The sequence below is a fragment of the Erythrolamprus reginae genome, chromosome 2, assembly GCF_031021105.1.
Source record: "Erythrolamprus reginae isolate rEryReg1 chromosome 2, rEryReg1.hap1, whole genome shotgun sequence".
Taxonomy (NCBI): domain Eukaryota; kingdom Metazoa; phylum Chordata; class Lepidosauria; order Squamata; family Dipsadidae; genus Erythrolamprus; species Erythrolamprus reginae.
This window is the reverse complement of record NC_091951.1, coordinates 22220507-22239382: the sequence shown is the minus strand read 5'-3', so window position 1 is coordinate 22239382 and position 18876 is coordinate 22220507. Positions and strand designations below refer to the sequence as shown.

Here is an 18876-nt window from a genome sequence, read left to right as displayed (position 1 = left end):
ACCATCTTCTTCTCTACTACCTTTCTTGTGGATAGGCACAACACTGGCCATTCTCCAATCATCAGGAACATCTCCTGTTAAAAGGGATTGGTTAAACAATCCCTATAGCAATCACATATCTGAGTTCTTTATGAACTCCGGGGTGGATGCCATCTGGACCCATTGCCTTATTTGTCTTTAATCATGCAAATTTTTCTAAGACATCCGCCTCTGAGATCACTGGAGCTGAATCCGTACAGCTGGAAGCAATGCTATATCCACACATAGTATTATATTGTAAGGTGTCTTTTGAGAAAACTGAACAGAAATAACTATTCAAATGGTCAGCGACCACCTTATTCCCATCAATGTATGTATTATCTCCAGTACTAAGCTTTGTGATGCTGCAGTTTTTCTTCTTCCTATCACTAATATATCTGAAGAAGGTTTTATCCCCCTTCTTCACGCATTTGGCAATTTCTTCCTCTTTTGAGGCTTTAGCAGCATATATTATCTGTTTTGCCTCCTTCTGTCTCATTTTATACATCTCTCTGTCAGCTATACTTCCAGTATACCTCCTATAGGCAGACTTTTTTCATTGACTATAGCCCTTACATCATTACTAAACCATATCGGTTTCTTTTTCCTTTTACCTTTAGTTATTTGCCTTACATACAGTCCAATGGCTTTTAAGATGGCCTTTTTTAATACAGTCCATTGGGTCCTCGCTCCTGCCAGTGAGATGATTCTCTCTCACCTCACTGGCCGGGCCATTGAGTCAAGAATGTGACCGAGAGACTGAGGTGCCTGGAGCACCAACCAGGGCCATAAAATGCCCATGAGATACAGCAAGAGATGAAGCTTTGCTCCACGTCTGGAGTATGGAGCGAATCTTCATCTCTCTCCCTTCCCTTCTCAGGCCAGTTGAAGAGTGAGTGGGAATGGGGTGTGAGGGGCAGGAACAGCCATTGGTGGGTTCAGCCAACAGGAAACTACAGCAGGGGGAAGAAAGAGGCCCCTTCCACCATTACCTCATTCCGTCCTTCGAGGGCTCCTTGCAAAGTTGCAAGTTGTATGTACCTTCCTCTACAGCAGAGATATCCAGCCCTACTATGAGCTGCCTGGGTGATCTCATATCCAGAACTCTAGCCACAGAACTGGCCATTGGTCACCCCGGAGCAGCCCCTCCACCTGGGTGTTCTGTGGACCACCAACATTTTGTTACAGATCACCAGTGGCCTGCGGACCACCAGTTGGTGACCTGTGACCTAGAGTAATTTGATTATTATTATTTACAATTAATAATAGTACTATTATCTATCCTATCCTAATAGTATTATATTAAGAAATTTAAAGGATAAGGTTTCTTAGAGTGAGTAACCGATTTTAAATATTTCATTACATTGTTAAATTAGATATAAAGAAGTAGATTTTAAATTGTATAATTATATACTGTTGCAGTATTTTAAAAAATCTTAAGCATAGGTTTCTTGTGTTTAATTAATTGACTTCAATTATTATTATTATTATTATTATTATTATTATTTATTGGATTTGTCATATTTTAGTAGTACAGTACATTGATAAAACCTATGGATATTAGAATTGATTTTAATTAAGCGAACTATAATACCAAAATGGAAACATAGATGTAGATGTTATAATATAGTAGTATATTATTAACTGTTTTTCTGTATTAATCTGATCATAGTTAGATTTTTTTCCCTGTATTAGTTAGACTTCTATGATTAGCGGAGCAGTGCTAGCTCCTTTAAATGTTAAATGTTGTTTGTATTGTTTGTTTTTTTAAAAAAATCAAATAAAAATATTAAATAATAATAATAATACCATTATTACTGTATTACAGAAATACAGAAGACCTACAAATTATTTTTTTAAATGAAACTAAGAAGTAAAAATCAAAAACAGATTTTAATGTATTTTTACAGTGTTTTGACCCTGAAGGGTTCTGTGCAATTTTCCCCATCTGTCGCTACATATCAAGCTAATTAATAAGATTCCCACCCCTCCCGTCCCAGAAATTGAGAGGTTAATCCAATTTTTTCTTTTTGAATTTTCCTTCCCTTTCCTTTTGCAGCTTTATTAGAATCCAGAGAGAAGATGGAGGGACAACACCCAGCAGATGCAGAAATTAGAAAAGGCCCTCCAGCTGCTCAGTCTTGGAGCTATGGGAAGAATGGGGCACGTCCTGGACGGAAGACCCACAAAGAAGCATCCAATAGTTCAGAGGCCCAAGGCTACTTCAGAAAAGTCCAGTTCCAGGAGGGATGGGGTCCTCGAGACGTTTGCACTCAGCTTCACTATCTTTGTCGTGAGTGGCTACAACCAGAAAAACACACCAAGGCTCAGATGCTGGACCTGGTGCTCCTGGAACAATTCCTGGCTGTCCTTCCCCCAGAGATGGCCAGATGGGTGCGGGAGTGTGGAGCAGAGACCAGTTCCCAGGCCGTGTCCCTGGTCGAAGGCTTCTTGCTGACGCAGGAGGAGGAAAAAATTCAAGAAGAGTTTCAGGTGGGAGAATGGAATCATGGCAGCTCTAAAGAGGATCCCTCTGAATTTGTCCATTCCTTTTTTTTTTTTTTAAATTAATAGAGTTGAAAGGGACCGTTAGGTCATCGAGTCCAACCCCCTGCCTGAGCAGGAAACCCTACAGCACCCCAGCCAAATGGAAGTCCAATCTCCTCTTGAAGGTGTCCAGAGTTGGGGAGTTCACCACCTCCCCTGGCAGGCAGTTCCATTGGTTGATCGCTCTGATCGTCAGGAAGTTCTTCCTTATTTCCAGGTTGAATCTCTCCTTGGTCAGCTTCCAACCATTGTTCCTCGTCCGGCCCTCTGGTGCCCTGGGGAATAAAGAGACCTCCTCCTCACCGTGGCAACCCCTCAAGTATCTGTAAACTGCTATCATGTCCCCTCTAGACCTTCTTTTTTCTAGGCTGTCCATGCCCAGTTCTCTCAATCTCTCTTCGTAAGTCTTGGTTTCGAGTCCCCTAATCATTTTGGTTGCTCTTTTTTGCACCTTCTCCAGAGTTTCGATGTATTTTTTGTAGTGAGGTGACCAAAATTGGATGCAGTACTCCAGGTGGGGTCTGACCAGGGCATAGTAGAGTGGTATTAGTACTTCCCTGGTCTTGGAGCATATTCCTCTGTTGATGCAGCTTAGGATTGAGTTGGCTTTTTTGGCTGCTGCTGCACATTGCTGACTCATGTTTAGTTGATTGTCCACCAAGACTCCAAGATCTCTTTCGCAGTCACTACTGCTGAGTGGGGTATCTCCCAGGCTGTATGTATGTCTAGGGTTCTTTTTGCCGAGGTGGAGGACTCTGCATTTGTCGGTGTTGAACCTCATTAGTGGAATTTTCTAGTGGAATTTTCTGGGATTATTTACTCAGTGGGACATTTGTTCTGTTCTTCCATTGGGGCAATTCTTCCATTCTGTTTCGAGTTTCAGCAATGGACTTTGGGGGGTGCTAGTTTGAAAGTAGTATAATAATTCATTTCTATCACTGTGCTCTTCCTTTGTTTCTTACATCTCATCATGTCCAGGAATCCGTGGAAGCTGTGACTGAGTATCCTAAGGAGGGGATTGATGCACTCGGATCCCAAGAGCTGCTCTTCAGGGAGAACTTCCAGAAAGATCAAAGTCAAGACACTACTCAAGGTAAGACAGGTTCTTTCGGTGTGAGGTGAGATGCTGATTCTTTTGCTCCACGTTATTGGAGTTTCTCCGCTTCCACTATTTTTATCTTTCTTATAGAGAGTAGAATGGTGTCCTTGGAGTTTTTAGAATCACCTCTTTGTGGTGGAGCTGAAGGATTAACTGAACTGCTATTCCAGGTAAGGAGAAATAAGACTGGAAAAGGTCCCTGAATCTTGCGGTGGATCCTCTTCCTTCTGAGGGGATCCTTTGTGAGTTGCTTTCTCTGTTCTGTCGGGCTCTCTGGTAGACTCCTCCCAAAAATTCACAGGTACAAATTTCAGACACACACACGTTTGAAAATTCAAAACAATGTTCTTTATAATGAAAATTCACTTAAACCAAGCCCTCTTTTGGTATAGCAAAGAGCACTCGTCTCCAAACAAACTGGTAATTTGTACAAGCCCCTTATCAGTTCTGTGATACTTAGCTTGCAGCTGTGAGGCAATTCACAGTCCTTCTTCTTACACAAAGTGAAACACACTTTGCCCTGGTTTAGTTTCAAAGCGGGGAAAAATCGGCACACAAAAAGTCAAAGTCAGTAAAGCATTCACGAAACACAACGATCAGATAATCCTCCACAATGGCCAAACCCACAGGCTGCTATTTATAGCAGCCTCACTAATTACCACAGCCCCACCCAACCACAGGTGGCCTCATTTTCTTTGATAATAATCTCTCAGTTGTTGCTGCCTATGCATCGCTCTCCGCATGCGTGGCTGTATCATTAACTCTTGTTCCGAATCCAAGGAGGAGCTAGATAATTGATCTCCTTCTGAGCTGTCTGCCACACTCTCCTCCTCCCTGTCACTCATGTCTTCTTGGTCAGAGGAGCCTTCATCAGCAGATTTCACCCGGGGGAGGGGGGCAAAACAGGCCTGCAGCATGTGGATATCTCCCCCACATCCACAGTCCTTGGGGCAGGAGCTGGGCCAGAGCTAACCACAACATTTCTCCATCCCTCTTCCTTCACTAGCAGATTTCATTCAGCATCGGGGCTCCTCCTTCTGCCTCCCATGGTTATTCTCAAACACCATAAAGCAAATATTATGTTTTGCCTTTTGAAAAGCATCTTTGGGACTGCCATGATCTGGTGATTGAAAATCGCTGTAGACATATACAGCACTATTACAACCGCTTCCAATTCCTTCAGGAAGGTGTAGAGTTGGGGTACAGTGGTCCCCCAGTGGATAAAGTAAGCCATTGGAAAACATGTCAGGCAGTGGTGGTTCTGCTTACCTTCCCTACCAGTTTGCATCGCAATAGAAGTGCACATTTTGCATGTGTGCACTCACTTCACTCTCACGTGCATAATTTCCTGTAAATGAACCTCTGTGTATGCGCAGAAGCCATTGCGCATGCCTAGAGGGTTTTTCCCCTCCAATCTGCGGCGAGCAGAGGACCGGTTCTGCCAGTCATCACTGCCTGTTTGAAAGAACCTGTCTGAACCTATAGCAACCCACTGCTGGAGTCAGGTAGGTTTTGCCATGATTTTGCTCTTCCTATCCTAGGAAGAAGAAGGGGAGTCACTGACAAGTAGTGGATTTAGGGCCCAGCTACCAATTGTCCAAGAATATTTTCATTGGTTACATTGTAAGGCATTCCAAACACTTCCAGTTTGTTGAAATGTTATTTTGTTGTGCCTTCTGCTAAAAGCGGTGTCATCCTATTCTTCGTAGGCAAACAATGCCCATTTTCTTTCTTTATGTATTTATTTATTCGACTTCTATGCTGCCCAATCCCAAAGGACTCAGGTAATATCTTTCTTGGAATTTTAAGAAAGTTATCCCATGATTTTTAGAATTATTTGTTAATAAGGAAACTTGTGTCCTTGTTTAGGATTTTTTGTCTTTTGATGAAGTGGCTGTGTATTTCTCAGAGGAGGAGTGGTCTCAGCTGGATGCTGACCAAAAAGCTCTCCACACAGAAGTCATGCTGGAGAATTTCAGGAATCTGTTTTCTCTGGGTAAGAATCCCTGTCTGTGCTCAGGAAAGTAGAGAGGGGACTTGAATGTTATTTCTGCGGAAACTCATTTATTTACAGTGCATTCAGAAAGTATTCAGACCTTCATTTTTTTCAATTTCGTAATAATAATAACAACAACAACAATAATTTATTTATTTAATTTATTGGATTTGTATGCCGCCCCTCTCCGCAGACTCGGGGCGGCTAACAACAGTGATAAAAAACACCATGTAACAATCCAATACTACACAACTAAAAAAACCCTTATTATAAAACCAAACATACATACAAACATACCATACGTAAATTGTAACGCCTAGGGGGAAAGAATATCTCAGTTCCCCCATGCCTGAAGGCAGAGGTGGGTTTTAAGGAGCTTGCGAAAGGCAAGGAGGGTGGGGGCAACTCTGATATCTGGGGGGAGCTGGATCCAGAGGGTCGGGGCCACCACAGAGAAGGCTCTTCTCCTGGGTCCCGCCAAACGACATTGCTTAGTCAATGGGACCCGGAAAAGGCCAACTCTGTGGGACCTAACCGGTCGCTGGGATTCGTACGGCAGAAAGCGGTCCCAGCTATATTCTGGTCCGATGCCATGAAAGGCTTTATAGGTCATAACCAACACTTTGAATTGTGACCGGAAACTGATCGGCAACCAGTGCAGACTGCGGAGTGTTGGTGTAACATGGGCATACCTTGGGAAGCCCATGATTGCTCTCGCAGCTGCATTCTGCACGATCTGAAGTTTCCGAACACTTTTCAAAGGTAGCCCCATGTAGAGAGCATTATAGTAGTCGAGCCTTGAGGTGATGAGGGCCTGAGTGACTGTGAGCAGTGAGTCCTGGTCTAGATAGGGCCGCAATTGGTGTACCAGGCGAACCTGGGCAAACGCCCCCCTCGCCACAGCTGAAAGATGTTTCTCTAATGTGAGCTGTGGATCGAGGAGGACGCCCAAGTTGCGGACCCTCTCTGAGGTGGTCAGTACTCCCCCCCCCCCCCAGGGTTATGGACGGACAGATGGAATTGTCCTTGGGAGGCAGAACCCACAGCCACTCCGTCTTATCCGGGTTGAGTTTGAGTCTGTTGACACCCATCCAGACCCCAACAGCCTCCAGGCACCGGCACATCATTTCCACTGCTTCGTTGACTGGACATGGGGTGGAGATGTATAATTTAGAACTTACCCCTGCTTCATTGTTGTCAGTTTCGTTATGCTACAGATTCTACAATTTTTGAAATTCATTTATTTTCTCATTTATCTGCATCCAGTACTCGATAATGACAAAGTGAAAATGAAATTTTAGGAATGCCTGTAGATTTATTAGTTTCTCCTCTGGTGTCTTAACCTTTTGACAAACTGACTTTGTGGAGAAGGGAATTTATTGAAAGAAAAATTGGAAAAACTGCATAGCCTGGCTTGACCTCTGAGAGGGATGTTGTCTTCTAAGACAGTGTTTCCCAACCTTTTTTGAGCCGCGGCACATTATTCACATTTAGAAAATCCTGGGGAACATTGAGCCGGGGGGGGGGGGGGGGGGCTAAAAAAAGTTTGAACAAAAAAAATATCTCTCTTCCTCCCTTTTGCTCTATTCCTCTCTCTCTCCCTCTTTCTCTCTCTCCCTTCCTTCCTCTTTCTTTCCCCCTCTCTCCATCTCTTTGTTTCTCCCTTCCTTCCTCTCTTTTTTGCCCTCCTTCTCCCTCCCTCCCTCCTTCCCTCCCTTTATGTCTTTCCCTCACCCTCTTTCTCCCTCTCTCTTTCTCTCTCTCCGTCTCCTGCTATCTCTTTCTCTCTTTCTCTCCCCCTCTCTCCCTCTCTTTTGCTATCTCTTTCTCTCCCCCCCTCTCCCTCTCTTGCTATCTCTTTCTCTCTCCCCCTCTTCCTCTCTCTTCCTCTCTCTCCCTCTCTTGCTATCTCTTTCTCTCTCTTTCTCTTCCCCCCTCTCTCCCTCTCTTTCTCTGTCTCCCTCTCTTGCTATCTCTTTCTCTTTCTCTCTCCCTCTCTCTTTCTCTCTCTCCCTCTCTTGCTGTCTCTTTCTCTCTCTTTCTCTTCCCCCCTCTCTCCCTCTCTTTCTCTCTCCCCTCTTTCTCTTTCTCCCTCTCCCTCTCTTGCTATCTCTTTCTCTCCTCCCTCTCTCTTTCTCTCAGCAGCTGCAGCGGGTAGTAGCCGTGGGGCGGCGGCAAGGTAGTCAGCTGTGAGGTGGAGCTTCGGAACGGAGGCACCGACTGCGGCAGGCAAGTGGCAGCCACGCAATTCTAGCATGTCCAGCCGCCGCCGTCTGTCCCTCTGTTCTGGAGCTCCGCCTCACAGCTGACCACTCTGCCGCTGCCCCATGGCTACTACCTGCTGCGGCTGCCGCCGCCATCACCCTCCCGCTGCGCGCCACCCTTCCGCTGCCGCTACCCTCCCACCAGGCACCAAAGCTCACCTGCTGCAGCCGCCAGGGAAGCTCCAGCCGGGCAGGGCGCTGCAGTTGCCGGAAAACTTGGAAGGCGCTAAGAAGGAAGCTCAGCTTCTGTTCTCACAACTTTTTGCTCTTCGCAAAAAGTTTTGAGACCAGAAGCTGAGCTGCTTTCTTCGCGGCACACCTGACCATGTGTCACGGCACACCAGTGTGCCGTGGCACACTGGTTGGGAAACACTGTTCTAAGAGATCTGCTCACTTGTGTGACCGAGTTTGGCATTAGCCTAAGTTGAGGGTGGGGAGCTATTGCCGTCGAGAAATGTCCTTTGACTTTCAAAGGATTCTGCTCTGCAGACAAGTGGAGATGAGACTTTTATTGAAGTAGGGAGGAGCTGGGTATGTTGCTGCCCTACCATGGTACGGTGTCCAATATACTTCAAGAACTTATGGCACCATGGAATTGTCCCAGGTCACCGATTAGTTCAGGGCTGTGATCCAAACCTGTTAATATGAGGATAATTAGGGATACTCTCCAAAATGGGTTTTTTGCTATAAGTTTGGACTCTTCATGTTTGCCAACAAAATAACTGAAATGTATTGATGATTCTTTTGCTAAATTTCAGAAGAAAAGTTTTATTGTTCATTTATTTATTCCATTCATTCATTCATTCATTCATTCATTCATTTATTGGATTTATGTGCCGCCCCTCTCTGAGGACTAGGGGCGGATTACAACATATTAAAAACAAATATCCTTTTTAAAAAAAATATATATTTTTATTGATTTTATTAAAATGGACAAAACTGACAAACATACATTTAACATGAAAATGGGGTTGTATCTACCCCGCTTATTCTAGAAGTAAAATTTCAATACAGAGAAAGAATACATTTTTTTAAAAAACTTAAATTCAACTTATTACTTTGAAAAGAAGAAAATTGTTTTACCTTACATAATAAATTTTCATACATAAACTAAATCTAACATAACTCTTAAATCATAACAATGCTAATTCTAACATAAATCTTAAACCATATCACTGTTAATATAACTTTCTTATTTATTTATTCATTATTTCAATATTTCTTCTTATTTATCCATGTTTACTTTTATCCTAAATCAAAATTTAAAATTAATCTAAAATCCCAGTTTCTTAAAAATCAATCTCTCTCATTCAAATAATCAAACATATATTTCATTCATCAGCCGGGGCTAATATCTAATGCAATGTTTCCCAACCTTAGCAACTTGAAGATATTTGGACTTCAACTCCCAGAATTCCCCAGCCAGCATTCGCTGGCTGGGGAATTCTGGGAGTTGAAGTCCAAATATCTTCAAGTTGCCAAGGTTGGGAAACACTGATCTAATGGCCCCAGGCCTGTTGGCACAAGTGGGTCTTCAAGTTCTTGCAGAAGGCGAGGAGGGTGGGAGCGGTACAAATCTCTGGGGGGATATGGTTCCAGAGGGCCGGAGCCCCCACAGAGAAGGCTCTTCCCCTAGGCCCCACCAGACGACATTGTCTAGTTGACGGGACCTGGAGAAGGCTGACTCTGTGGGACCTGACTGGTCGCTAGGAGTCATACGGCAGAAGGCGATCCCGTAAGTAATCTTGCTACAGTTTTCATATTTTCATATTTCTTTTTCAAGGTTTTAATTGGCAAGAGAATGTGAATTGCCAGGAGGAACATCAAGCAAGCCATTCCAAATGGGAGGAAAGCAAATTTGTAGATCAGATGAAACTAAAGAGCGATGAATCGAATAAAACACAATGTGGACTTAAAAAAGATCTTCCTGTGGTCAGTTGGCTTCCTAACCATGCAATGATCTACATGGGAGAAAGTCCTTATAAATGCATGGAGTGTGGAAAGAGCTTTGTTTGTAGCAGTCGCCTTAATTGCCACAAGAGGATCCACACCGGGGAAAGACCTTACAAATGCATGGAGTGTGGAAAGACATTTACTCATAGCAGCCATCTGAATCGCCACAAGAGGATCCACACAGGAGAGAAGCCATATCCCTGCATGAAGTGTGGGAAGACCTTCCGTAATAATTACTCTCTTGTAAATCATCAAAGGATCCACACAGGAGAAACGCCTTATAAATGTATGGAGTGTGGAAAGATGTTTACTTATAGCAGGAGTCTTGATATCCACAAGAGGATCCACACAGGAGAGAAGCCTTATAAATGCAAGGAGTGTGGAAAGAGCTTTAATTATAGCAATAGTCTTAATTCCCACAAGAGGATCCACACGGGAGAGAAACCTTATAAATGCATGCTGTGTGGAAAGACATTTACGCGTAGCAGTCGTCTTAATTGCCACAAGAGAATCCACACAGGAGAGAAGCCATACCCCTGCTTGGAGTGTGGAAAGAACTTCTGTAATAATCTCTCTCTTATAAGTCATCAAAGGAGCCACACAGGAGAAACACCTTATAAATGCACGGAGTGTGGAAAGACGTTTACCTATAGCAGTAGTCTCTATTCTCACATGAAGAACCACACAGGAGTGAAGCCTTATAAATGCACGCAGTGTGGAAAGTCATTTAATTACAACAGTAATCTTAATACCCACATGAGGATCCACACAGGAGAGAAACCTTATAAATGCATGCTGTGTGGAAAGACGTTTACTCGTAGCAGTCGTCTGACTTGCCACCAGAGGCTCCACACAGGAGAGGAGCGATTTCCCTGCTTGGAGTGTGGAAAGGACTTCCATAATAATCATTCTCTTATAAGGCATCAAAGGATCCACACAGGAGAAACACCTTATAAATGCACCGAGTGTGGAAAGACCTTTGCTTATAGCAGTAGTCTTATTTCCCACAAGAGGGTCCACACAGGAGAGAAACCCTATCAATGCATGGAGTGTGGGAAGACCTTTAATTATAGCAGCAGTCTTAATTGCCACAAGAGGATCCACACGGGAGAAAGACCTTATAAATGTTTGCAGTGTGGAAAGACATTTACTCGCAGCAGTCGTCTTACTTGCCACCAGAGGCTCCACACAGGAGAGGAGCCATACCCCTGCTTGGAGTGTGGAAAGAACTTCCATAATAATCACTCTCTCTTAAGACATCAAAGGATCCACACAGGGGAAACACCTTATAAATGCGCGGAGTGTGGAAAGACCTTTGCTTATAGCAGTAGTCTTATTTCCCACAAGAGGATCCACACAGGAGAGAAACCCTATCAATGCATGGAGTGTGGGAAGACCTTTACTTGTAACAGTAGTCTTAATTGCCACAAGAGGATCCACACAGGAGAGAAGCCATATGAATGCATGGAGTGTGGGAAGGGCTTTAGGAAGAGTAGTAATCTTGCCGCCCATAGTAGGATCCACACAGGAGAAAAACTCTATGAATCCATTGAGTATGGAAAGACCTTTACTGATGGAAAGGGAACTTAATTCTACACGGGAGAGAAACCATATCAATGCATGGAGTGCGGTAAGAGCTTTGCTTGTAGTAATGGTCTCAATTCCCACAAGGGCAGCCACACAAGATAGAAGTCATATAAATGTTTGCAGTGTGCAGTGCTTTAGAAAGAGTTGCTATCTCAATTCCCATAAAAAGATCCATACTAGAGGGGAAAATAATCATATGAATTCATAGAGTGAGGAATGAGTTTTGGAAATACAGTAGTAACTCTTTCACTTGCCATAGAAGCATCCACACATGGAGGAAACCATATCAATAAAATTGTGGAAAGAGCTTCAATACAAATCCAGGTGGTTCTTGCTTTACAATTATAATTGAGCCCAAAATTTCTGTTGCTAAATGAGACAATTGAGCTATGCCATTCAGTTCTGGCCAGAAGGAATGAATGTGTTTATTGAATGAATGTTGAGGGATTTTATATTGTTAGACTGTTTTATGCTATTTATATTGCTTGTTTTATTCTGTTTATATTGCTGGTTATATTGCCCAGTGTCCGAAAGGAGTTGGGAGGGCTTATAAATGTAACAAATAAAATGTTTCCCCCCATTTCACCCGTTTGTTTGTCTCGTTTCTTAATTAAATGAATCACTGTAATTATTAAGTTAGTAACACTGTTGTGAAATGAATCTGGCTTCCTCATTGTCTTGTCAGAAGCTCACAAAAGGTGATCAGATGATCCAGGGACACTGCAACCGTCATGATTCAATTGCCAAGCACTTGAAGTTTGATAAGGTGACCTTGGGGATATTGCGACGGTTATAAATGTGAAATAGGTCAGTGGACCCACACCATCGCTTTGGCTGAGCCCGGTCGCTTGCTGAGCTTGGCTCAAATCATTTGGCTCCTGCATCCCTCCCAGCCATCACGGCGGTGGGGATGGTGTGCGCACTGCCTGCTCCGCACTTGCCAGCTGTAGGCGCGGCTCTGCCCTGTCACCTCCCAGCTGGAGAGCTACATTTGTTTGCTTTTTGGCTGCCTCCGAGGTGGGATCTGCACTCAGGCTGCCTAGGTTCCCACCGCGGGGGAAGAGAGGGAGGGGGAACTGAGGGGTGTCTTCCCAACAGGATCCAGGTTGGAGTTGCCTTATTTTGCCTGGATTTCCAACACTTGCTTGCTAGCCTTCCGTCCCCCTCCTCAGCCCAAGTGGTTGGATTCAAACATGTGAAGCTGATAGGAGAGCACGGATGGATGCATGGTTAGATGGGTGGAGGGATAGATGGGATAGATGGTAGATGGATGAATGGATGGATAGATGGAGGGAGGAATAGAGTAGGTAGATGGAGGGATAGATAGATGGAGGGATAGATAGATAGATAGATAGATATATAGATAAATAGATAGATAGATAGATAGATAGGTAGATAGATAGATAGATAGATAGATAGATAGATAGATAGATAGATAGATAGATGTAGGGAGGGATAGGTGGAGGGATAGATGTATAGATAGCTGGGGGAAAAGATGAGAGAGAGAGGCAGCAGAGAGATAGATACCCATTTCCCATCGAAAAGAAAACTTGAGAGCCACTAAATCTGGGTAGGCATTGCTGGGGAGAAGTCACATGTCTTGGATGGGAGTGGTATCAAGTTGGCCACACCCACCCAGGTTTTGTGGCTCCCTCTTGTGGTTGTTTTTTTCTGTCAGAAATCAGTCCAAATGGCTCTTTGAGCATTTAAGGTTGCAAGCCCCTGGGCTAGACAGCTCTTGAACCTGCGACAAGGTGCCATCATAAATTGGTTGTAGTTCTTTAATTGGAGGGCATTGTCAATGTGAATGGTGACCATCCACACTGCTGCAGCTTCTGGTTGCCTCAGACCCCAATTCATCTCCATACTCCTGCATGTGATTGTTAGGAAGAATCCCAGAGTGTTGGGATCCCCTTCATATTTTATTCCAAGTGGAGGAACCTTAGGAATTTGGTGCTTCCGGGGGATGTGCTCTCAATGAGAGGGGAGGGGGGAGCCTGAACAACCACGGCTGTGGAAGCGGCTGTTCCCCCTGCTGCCTCATTGATTTCTCCATGCAGTGGCTGGGCAGGCTTCTAGACAAGGTTTTCCTGCACTCTCCGACTCGGTCACTTCATGCAGCAGTTGCAATGCCTGGCTCAGCATGAGGTGTTTTGTCAGAGTCAGGGCGAAGTTCACCTAGTGAGAGTCACCCCTGGTGGGTGATCCTCCAGGTCTTCCACTTGTCCTATGCCTAGCAACCATCTGGCTCAGATTCATAGGAACGTAGAAACATAGAAGACTGACGGCAGAAAAAGACCTCATGGTCCATCTAGTCTGCCCTTATACTATTTCCTGTGTTTTATCTTAGGGTGGATATATGTTTATCCCAGGCATGTTTACATTCAGTTACTGTGGATTTTCCAGCAGACGTGGTTGGTAAATCCACAGTAACTGAATTTAAACATGCCTGGGATAAAAATATATCCATCCTAAGATAAAATATAAAAAATAGTATAAGGGCAGACTAGATGGACCATGAGGTCCTTTTCTGCCGTCAGTCTTCTATGTTTCACTCATCGTCCAGCTGCAGCTCCCAGTCACTCCGTCTCTTCGTGGTTCTGGGATGGCTGAGGAGAGGTCGATCTCAGGGCTCCAGATTCTTCCTGGTTGCTTCCGTAGGATGCCGTTGAGTGGTCAGCCCCCACAATCGACTGAGGTCTTCAGACTGGCTGAGAAAGAAGATCTTGCCTAATGACGGGCCTGATTCCGTTGAAAACTCAAGAAAGAAAACCCCCAACTCCACTGATTTAGAGAAGAGGTATTTTCACAAGTTTGAAATGACAGCAGCAAAAGCAAGGCAAGATCTGATTCAAAACATATGAAGGTTGTAGATTGAACATCACCCCAAATCGTCCCCCCCCCCCAAGTCCAGCACTGAGAGTCCAATAATCTGGTGTAGAAAAGTTTGTCTATAGGTAACTTCTCCCATCTGGATTTTCAGGATAGCCTTGATGGAGTGTAAACAACTCCACTCCAGTGCCATAATTCATGAATCTTCCTTTCAGTACTTATGGGACCCATTACACACCAGCTCATTTCCCCATCCCAAATACCTAAGCCTTTCTCCGTTTCTATGGCAGCCGGCAGCAAGAAACTGATGCTGAAGATCCAACTGATGGTCCGCAGTCTGGAGGCACTTCCTGGAAGGTCCTTTCAAGGTGTGGGTATATCACAAGAATTTGCCTCCCAAATATAGGTTCAGTGGGCCCAATACTTTTATTGGCTCAACTTCACTCTCTACTGCTGTTTGTGAAGGGGAGATGCCCTCTCCCAAATGCCACAAAACAATAGTGCCAACAAGAAGTCATCAGTTCTATCATTCCTCTCCAGACAAGTAGCAGCACCAGCCCTCATTAGACAATAGGGGACATCACCATCAATGGTGACCAAAAACCTAGCTGTCAACCCTAAAGCTGACTTGACTGACCATTTTGGAGCTTCAGTGTTGCCCTACTGGAGGTGAGGCATGGGGTGGGGGGAATCGAGATAGCTGGGGTTTTGTAGCCAAAACAAAATACTTTCTTGGGAACCAAGGACATTTTCACACCTAGTCAGAAGAAGGAAGGAGTGATGTCACCAGGCAACCAGATGGCACCTATTATTATTATTATTTTTATTATTATTATTATTTAGATTTGTATGCCGCCCCTCTCCGTAGACTCGGGGCGGCTCACAACAATAACAAAGACAATGTAAGAACAAATCTAATAATTTAAAAAACACTAAAAACCCCATTATTAAAAGCAAGCATACACACAAACAAACATACCATGTATAAACTGTATAGGCCCGGGGGAGATGTCTCAGTTCCTCCATGCCTGACGGCAGAGATGGGTCTTAAGAACTTTACGAAAGGCAAGGAGGGTGGGGGCAGTTCTGATCTCCGGGGAGAGCTAGTTCCAGAGGGTCGGGGCCGCCACAGAGAAGGCTCTTCTCCTGGGTCCCACCAAACGACATTGTTTAGTCGACGGGACCCGGAAAAGGCCAACTCTGTGGGACCTAACCGGTCGCTGGGATTGGATCAAGTGACTATTTGGGGAGGGGGAATATTTTAATTAGATGAAAATTGTAAGAACCTTCAGAGTCTGTCTTCACCAGAGCTGTGCCAATATGATATATCCAAAGTAAATTATTATTTGAGGAATTTGGGGGTTTTGTTCGCTATGGGTGTATTACTTGGAGCCCAGAGGTGGTATTCACCAGGTTGAGACCAGTTTTGGAGAACGAGCTGTGGAAATTTTGAGTAGTTTGTAGAACTGGTAAATATCGCATCTGACTGGCTCATTCCTGTTCTGTCGAGCTCTCTGATAGAATCCTCCCAAAAATGCACAGATACAATTTCAGACACACACACGTTTGAAAATTCAAAACAATGTTCTTTATAATGAAAATTCACTTAACCTAAGCCCTCTTTTGGTATAGCAAAGAGCACTTGTCTCCAAACAAACGGGTAATTTGTACAAGTCCCTTATCAGTTCTGTGATACTTAGCTTGCAGCTGTGAGGCAATTCACAGTCCTTCTTTTTTCACAAACACACTTTGCCCTCGTTTAGTGTCAAAACGGGGAAAAATCAGCACACAAAAGGTCAAAGTCAGTAAAGCAGTCACGAAACACAATCAGATAATCCTCCACAATGGCCAAACCCACAGGCTGCTCTTTATAGGTGGCCTCATTTTCTTTGATAATAATCTCTCAGTTGTTGCTGCCTATGCATCGCTCTCCGCATGCGTGGCTATATCATTAACTCTTGTTCTGAATCCAAGGAGGAGCTAGATAATTGATCTCCTTCTGAGCTGTCTGCCACACTCCTCCCTGTCACTCATGTCTCCTTGGTCAGAGGAGCCTTCATCAGCAGATTCCACCGGGGGGGGGGCAAAACAGGCCTGCAGCATGTGGATGTCTCCCCCATATCCACAGTCCTTGGGGCAGGAGCTGGGCCAGAGCTAACCACAACAATTCCCATCCATTATCTGCCTCCCGAGTCCCAGCTGATTGGGAGGAAATGGGATTTTGCCTCCCTACTTCTGGAGTGGGGTGGGAATGGAGATTTTACAGTACCCTTCCCCAACCATGCCCACAGAATGGCAGTAAAAATTTATGAATCCCACTAGTGAGTTTACATGCCAGATGGACACCCAACCCAAAGTTCACACCAAGTGGCCTATATCAGGTGCAGGAGGAGCTTGGAGGTCAAGGCTCATTCCAGGAGATGGTGAGAGAGCATCCTGTGATATTGACCAGGGAGTCAAGGACTGCAATCCTCAAGTAGAGAGCAACAGGACCACTGCTTCCACGTTACTGGCCTTCCGAAAAGATCTGAGGCCGTAAGAATATCTTGTCCTGGCCGAATCATGGTTCGATTGGTATATATGAGTGTATGATTGTATAGTTTAGTCTAGGGGTTTTTATTGTTATTAATATTGATCGACTAGCTTAATGGAGTTTTATTGTTTAATATTTGACTTCATGTTTTGTATTGCTTTATTGTTGTAAGCCGCCCTGAGTACCACATAGAAACAGAAGATTGACGGCAGAAAAAGACCTCATGGTCCATCTAGTCTGCCCTTATACTATTTCCTGTATTTTATCTTAGGATGGATATATGTTTATCCAAGGCATGTTTAAATTCAGTTACTGTGGCTTTACCAACCACGTCTGCTGGAAGTTTGTTCCAAGCATCTACTATTCTTTCAGTAAAATAATATTTTCTCACGTTACTTCTAATCTTTCCCCCAACTAACCTCAAATTGTGCCCCCTTGTTCTTGAGTCCACTTTCCTATTAAAAACGCATGTGCTGGCTCTATTAAAAAGTGCTATTGCTAACATGTTGTAAGCCGTCCTGAGTCTAAGACGGGTGGCATAAAAATCGAATAAATAAATACATGTCAAATAATTAAACAAATAAATAAATAAATGGCTTCTAAAGTGCTTTACGCCCACTGCAATTATGATCTCTGATGTGCCCAGAATGAAGTATCCTGAATTGATTCTTGATAATGCAACTTTTCCTTGAAATTATAACTGGGATCTATCCAAATCATTGCATCTCACTCCGCAGAGTCCTATGTCTCAGTTTGAAGTATCTTTCCAGAGTTGCTGTTCAATAGGCTTTCCCATAAATTGACTCAGCGTTCTGAATAGTTGTCTTCTGGCTGCACATAGGTTTATACAGCAGTGTGGTGGTGCCGTGATTAGAATGCAGCAGAGCAGACTAAGGTAATTCTGGGGATTGCCAGCAGTTCCATCCACCCCAGTTCAAGATTGATTCACCCTTCCATCCTTCAGAGGTCTCCTAGAAGCAGTGTTTCCCAACCTTGGCCACTTGAAGATATCTGGACTTCAACTCCCAGAATTCCTCAGCCAGCGAATGCGAATGCTGGCTGGGAAATTCTGGGAGGAAGTCCAGATATCTTCAAGTGGCCAAGGTTGGGAAACACTGTCCTACAGTGTCACCTCCAAAGGCAGACTAATCTCAGACCTGCAGTCTTTCTTTCATACCAAATGTCTTAAGCTTAATCTTTCCTGAAGCATTTTTCCTCCTCAGCACCTAAATAAAACTATTTTTACTTTTTCTTCTTCATGGAATGAGAGCTTTGTATTTAGTTTTCAGTATTTCCCTTCCCTAATTGTGGGTTTCTATTTTTTCTCCACTCGCTTTATGTGGCATTTTATTCTCCCGCTGCCCATTTTTCCACCATTGGTGCCTTCTTTTGAGGTAAAATTTTTAACAGGCCCACAGGTTTGAGCTCTCTTTCTCTTTTACAACTTAGAAACATAGAAGTCTGACAGCAGAAAAAGACCTCATGGTCCATCTAGTCTGCCCTTATACTATTTTCTGTATTCTATCTTAGGATGGATATACAGTATGTTTATCTCAGGCATGTTTAAATTCAGTTCCTTATCTACCACGTCTGCTGGAAGTTTGTTCCAAGGATCTACTACTCTTTCAGTAAAATAATATTTTCTCATGTTGCTTTTGATCTTTCCCCCAACTAACTTCAGATTGTGTCCCCTTGTTCTTGTGTTCACTTTCCTATTAAAAACACTTTCCTCCTGGACCTTATTTAACCCTTTAACATATTTACTTGTTATCTTTTGATGTCTCCTTTCTATCAGGATCATTTTTATTATTGCCGGTTACTTCTTTGTGTTTCCAACCTCCTTAGCCTCCCAGAGATATGGCAAGTTGTAATAAAATAAGTCATTAAAGGAGCATAAATACAAACCTTAATTTTCCTAACCTCTCCTTTTCCCCCCTGCATTTCAGCCATTTTTCCTTTTATGTCACATCACTTTAGACCTGAGTTTGCCAACAACCACAGGTTGTGTTTCAGAGAGAAGATCTGACAGGTTTTTTACTCATTTTTG

General features: G+C 43.8%; 1 pseudogene; it reads left to right on the top strand.

Moving 5' to 3' along the window:
• LOC139159249 (zinc finger protein 208-like) overlaps window positions 1–18876 on the top strand; it is a 69444-nt pseudogene that overhangs the window by 25494 nt on the left and 25074 nt on the right.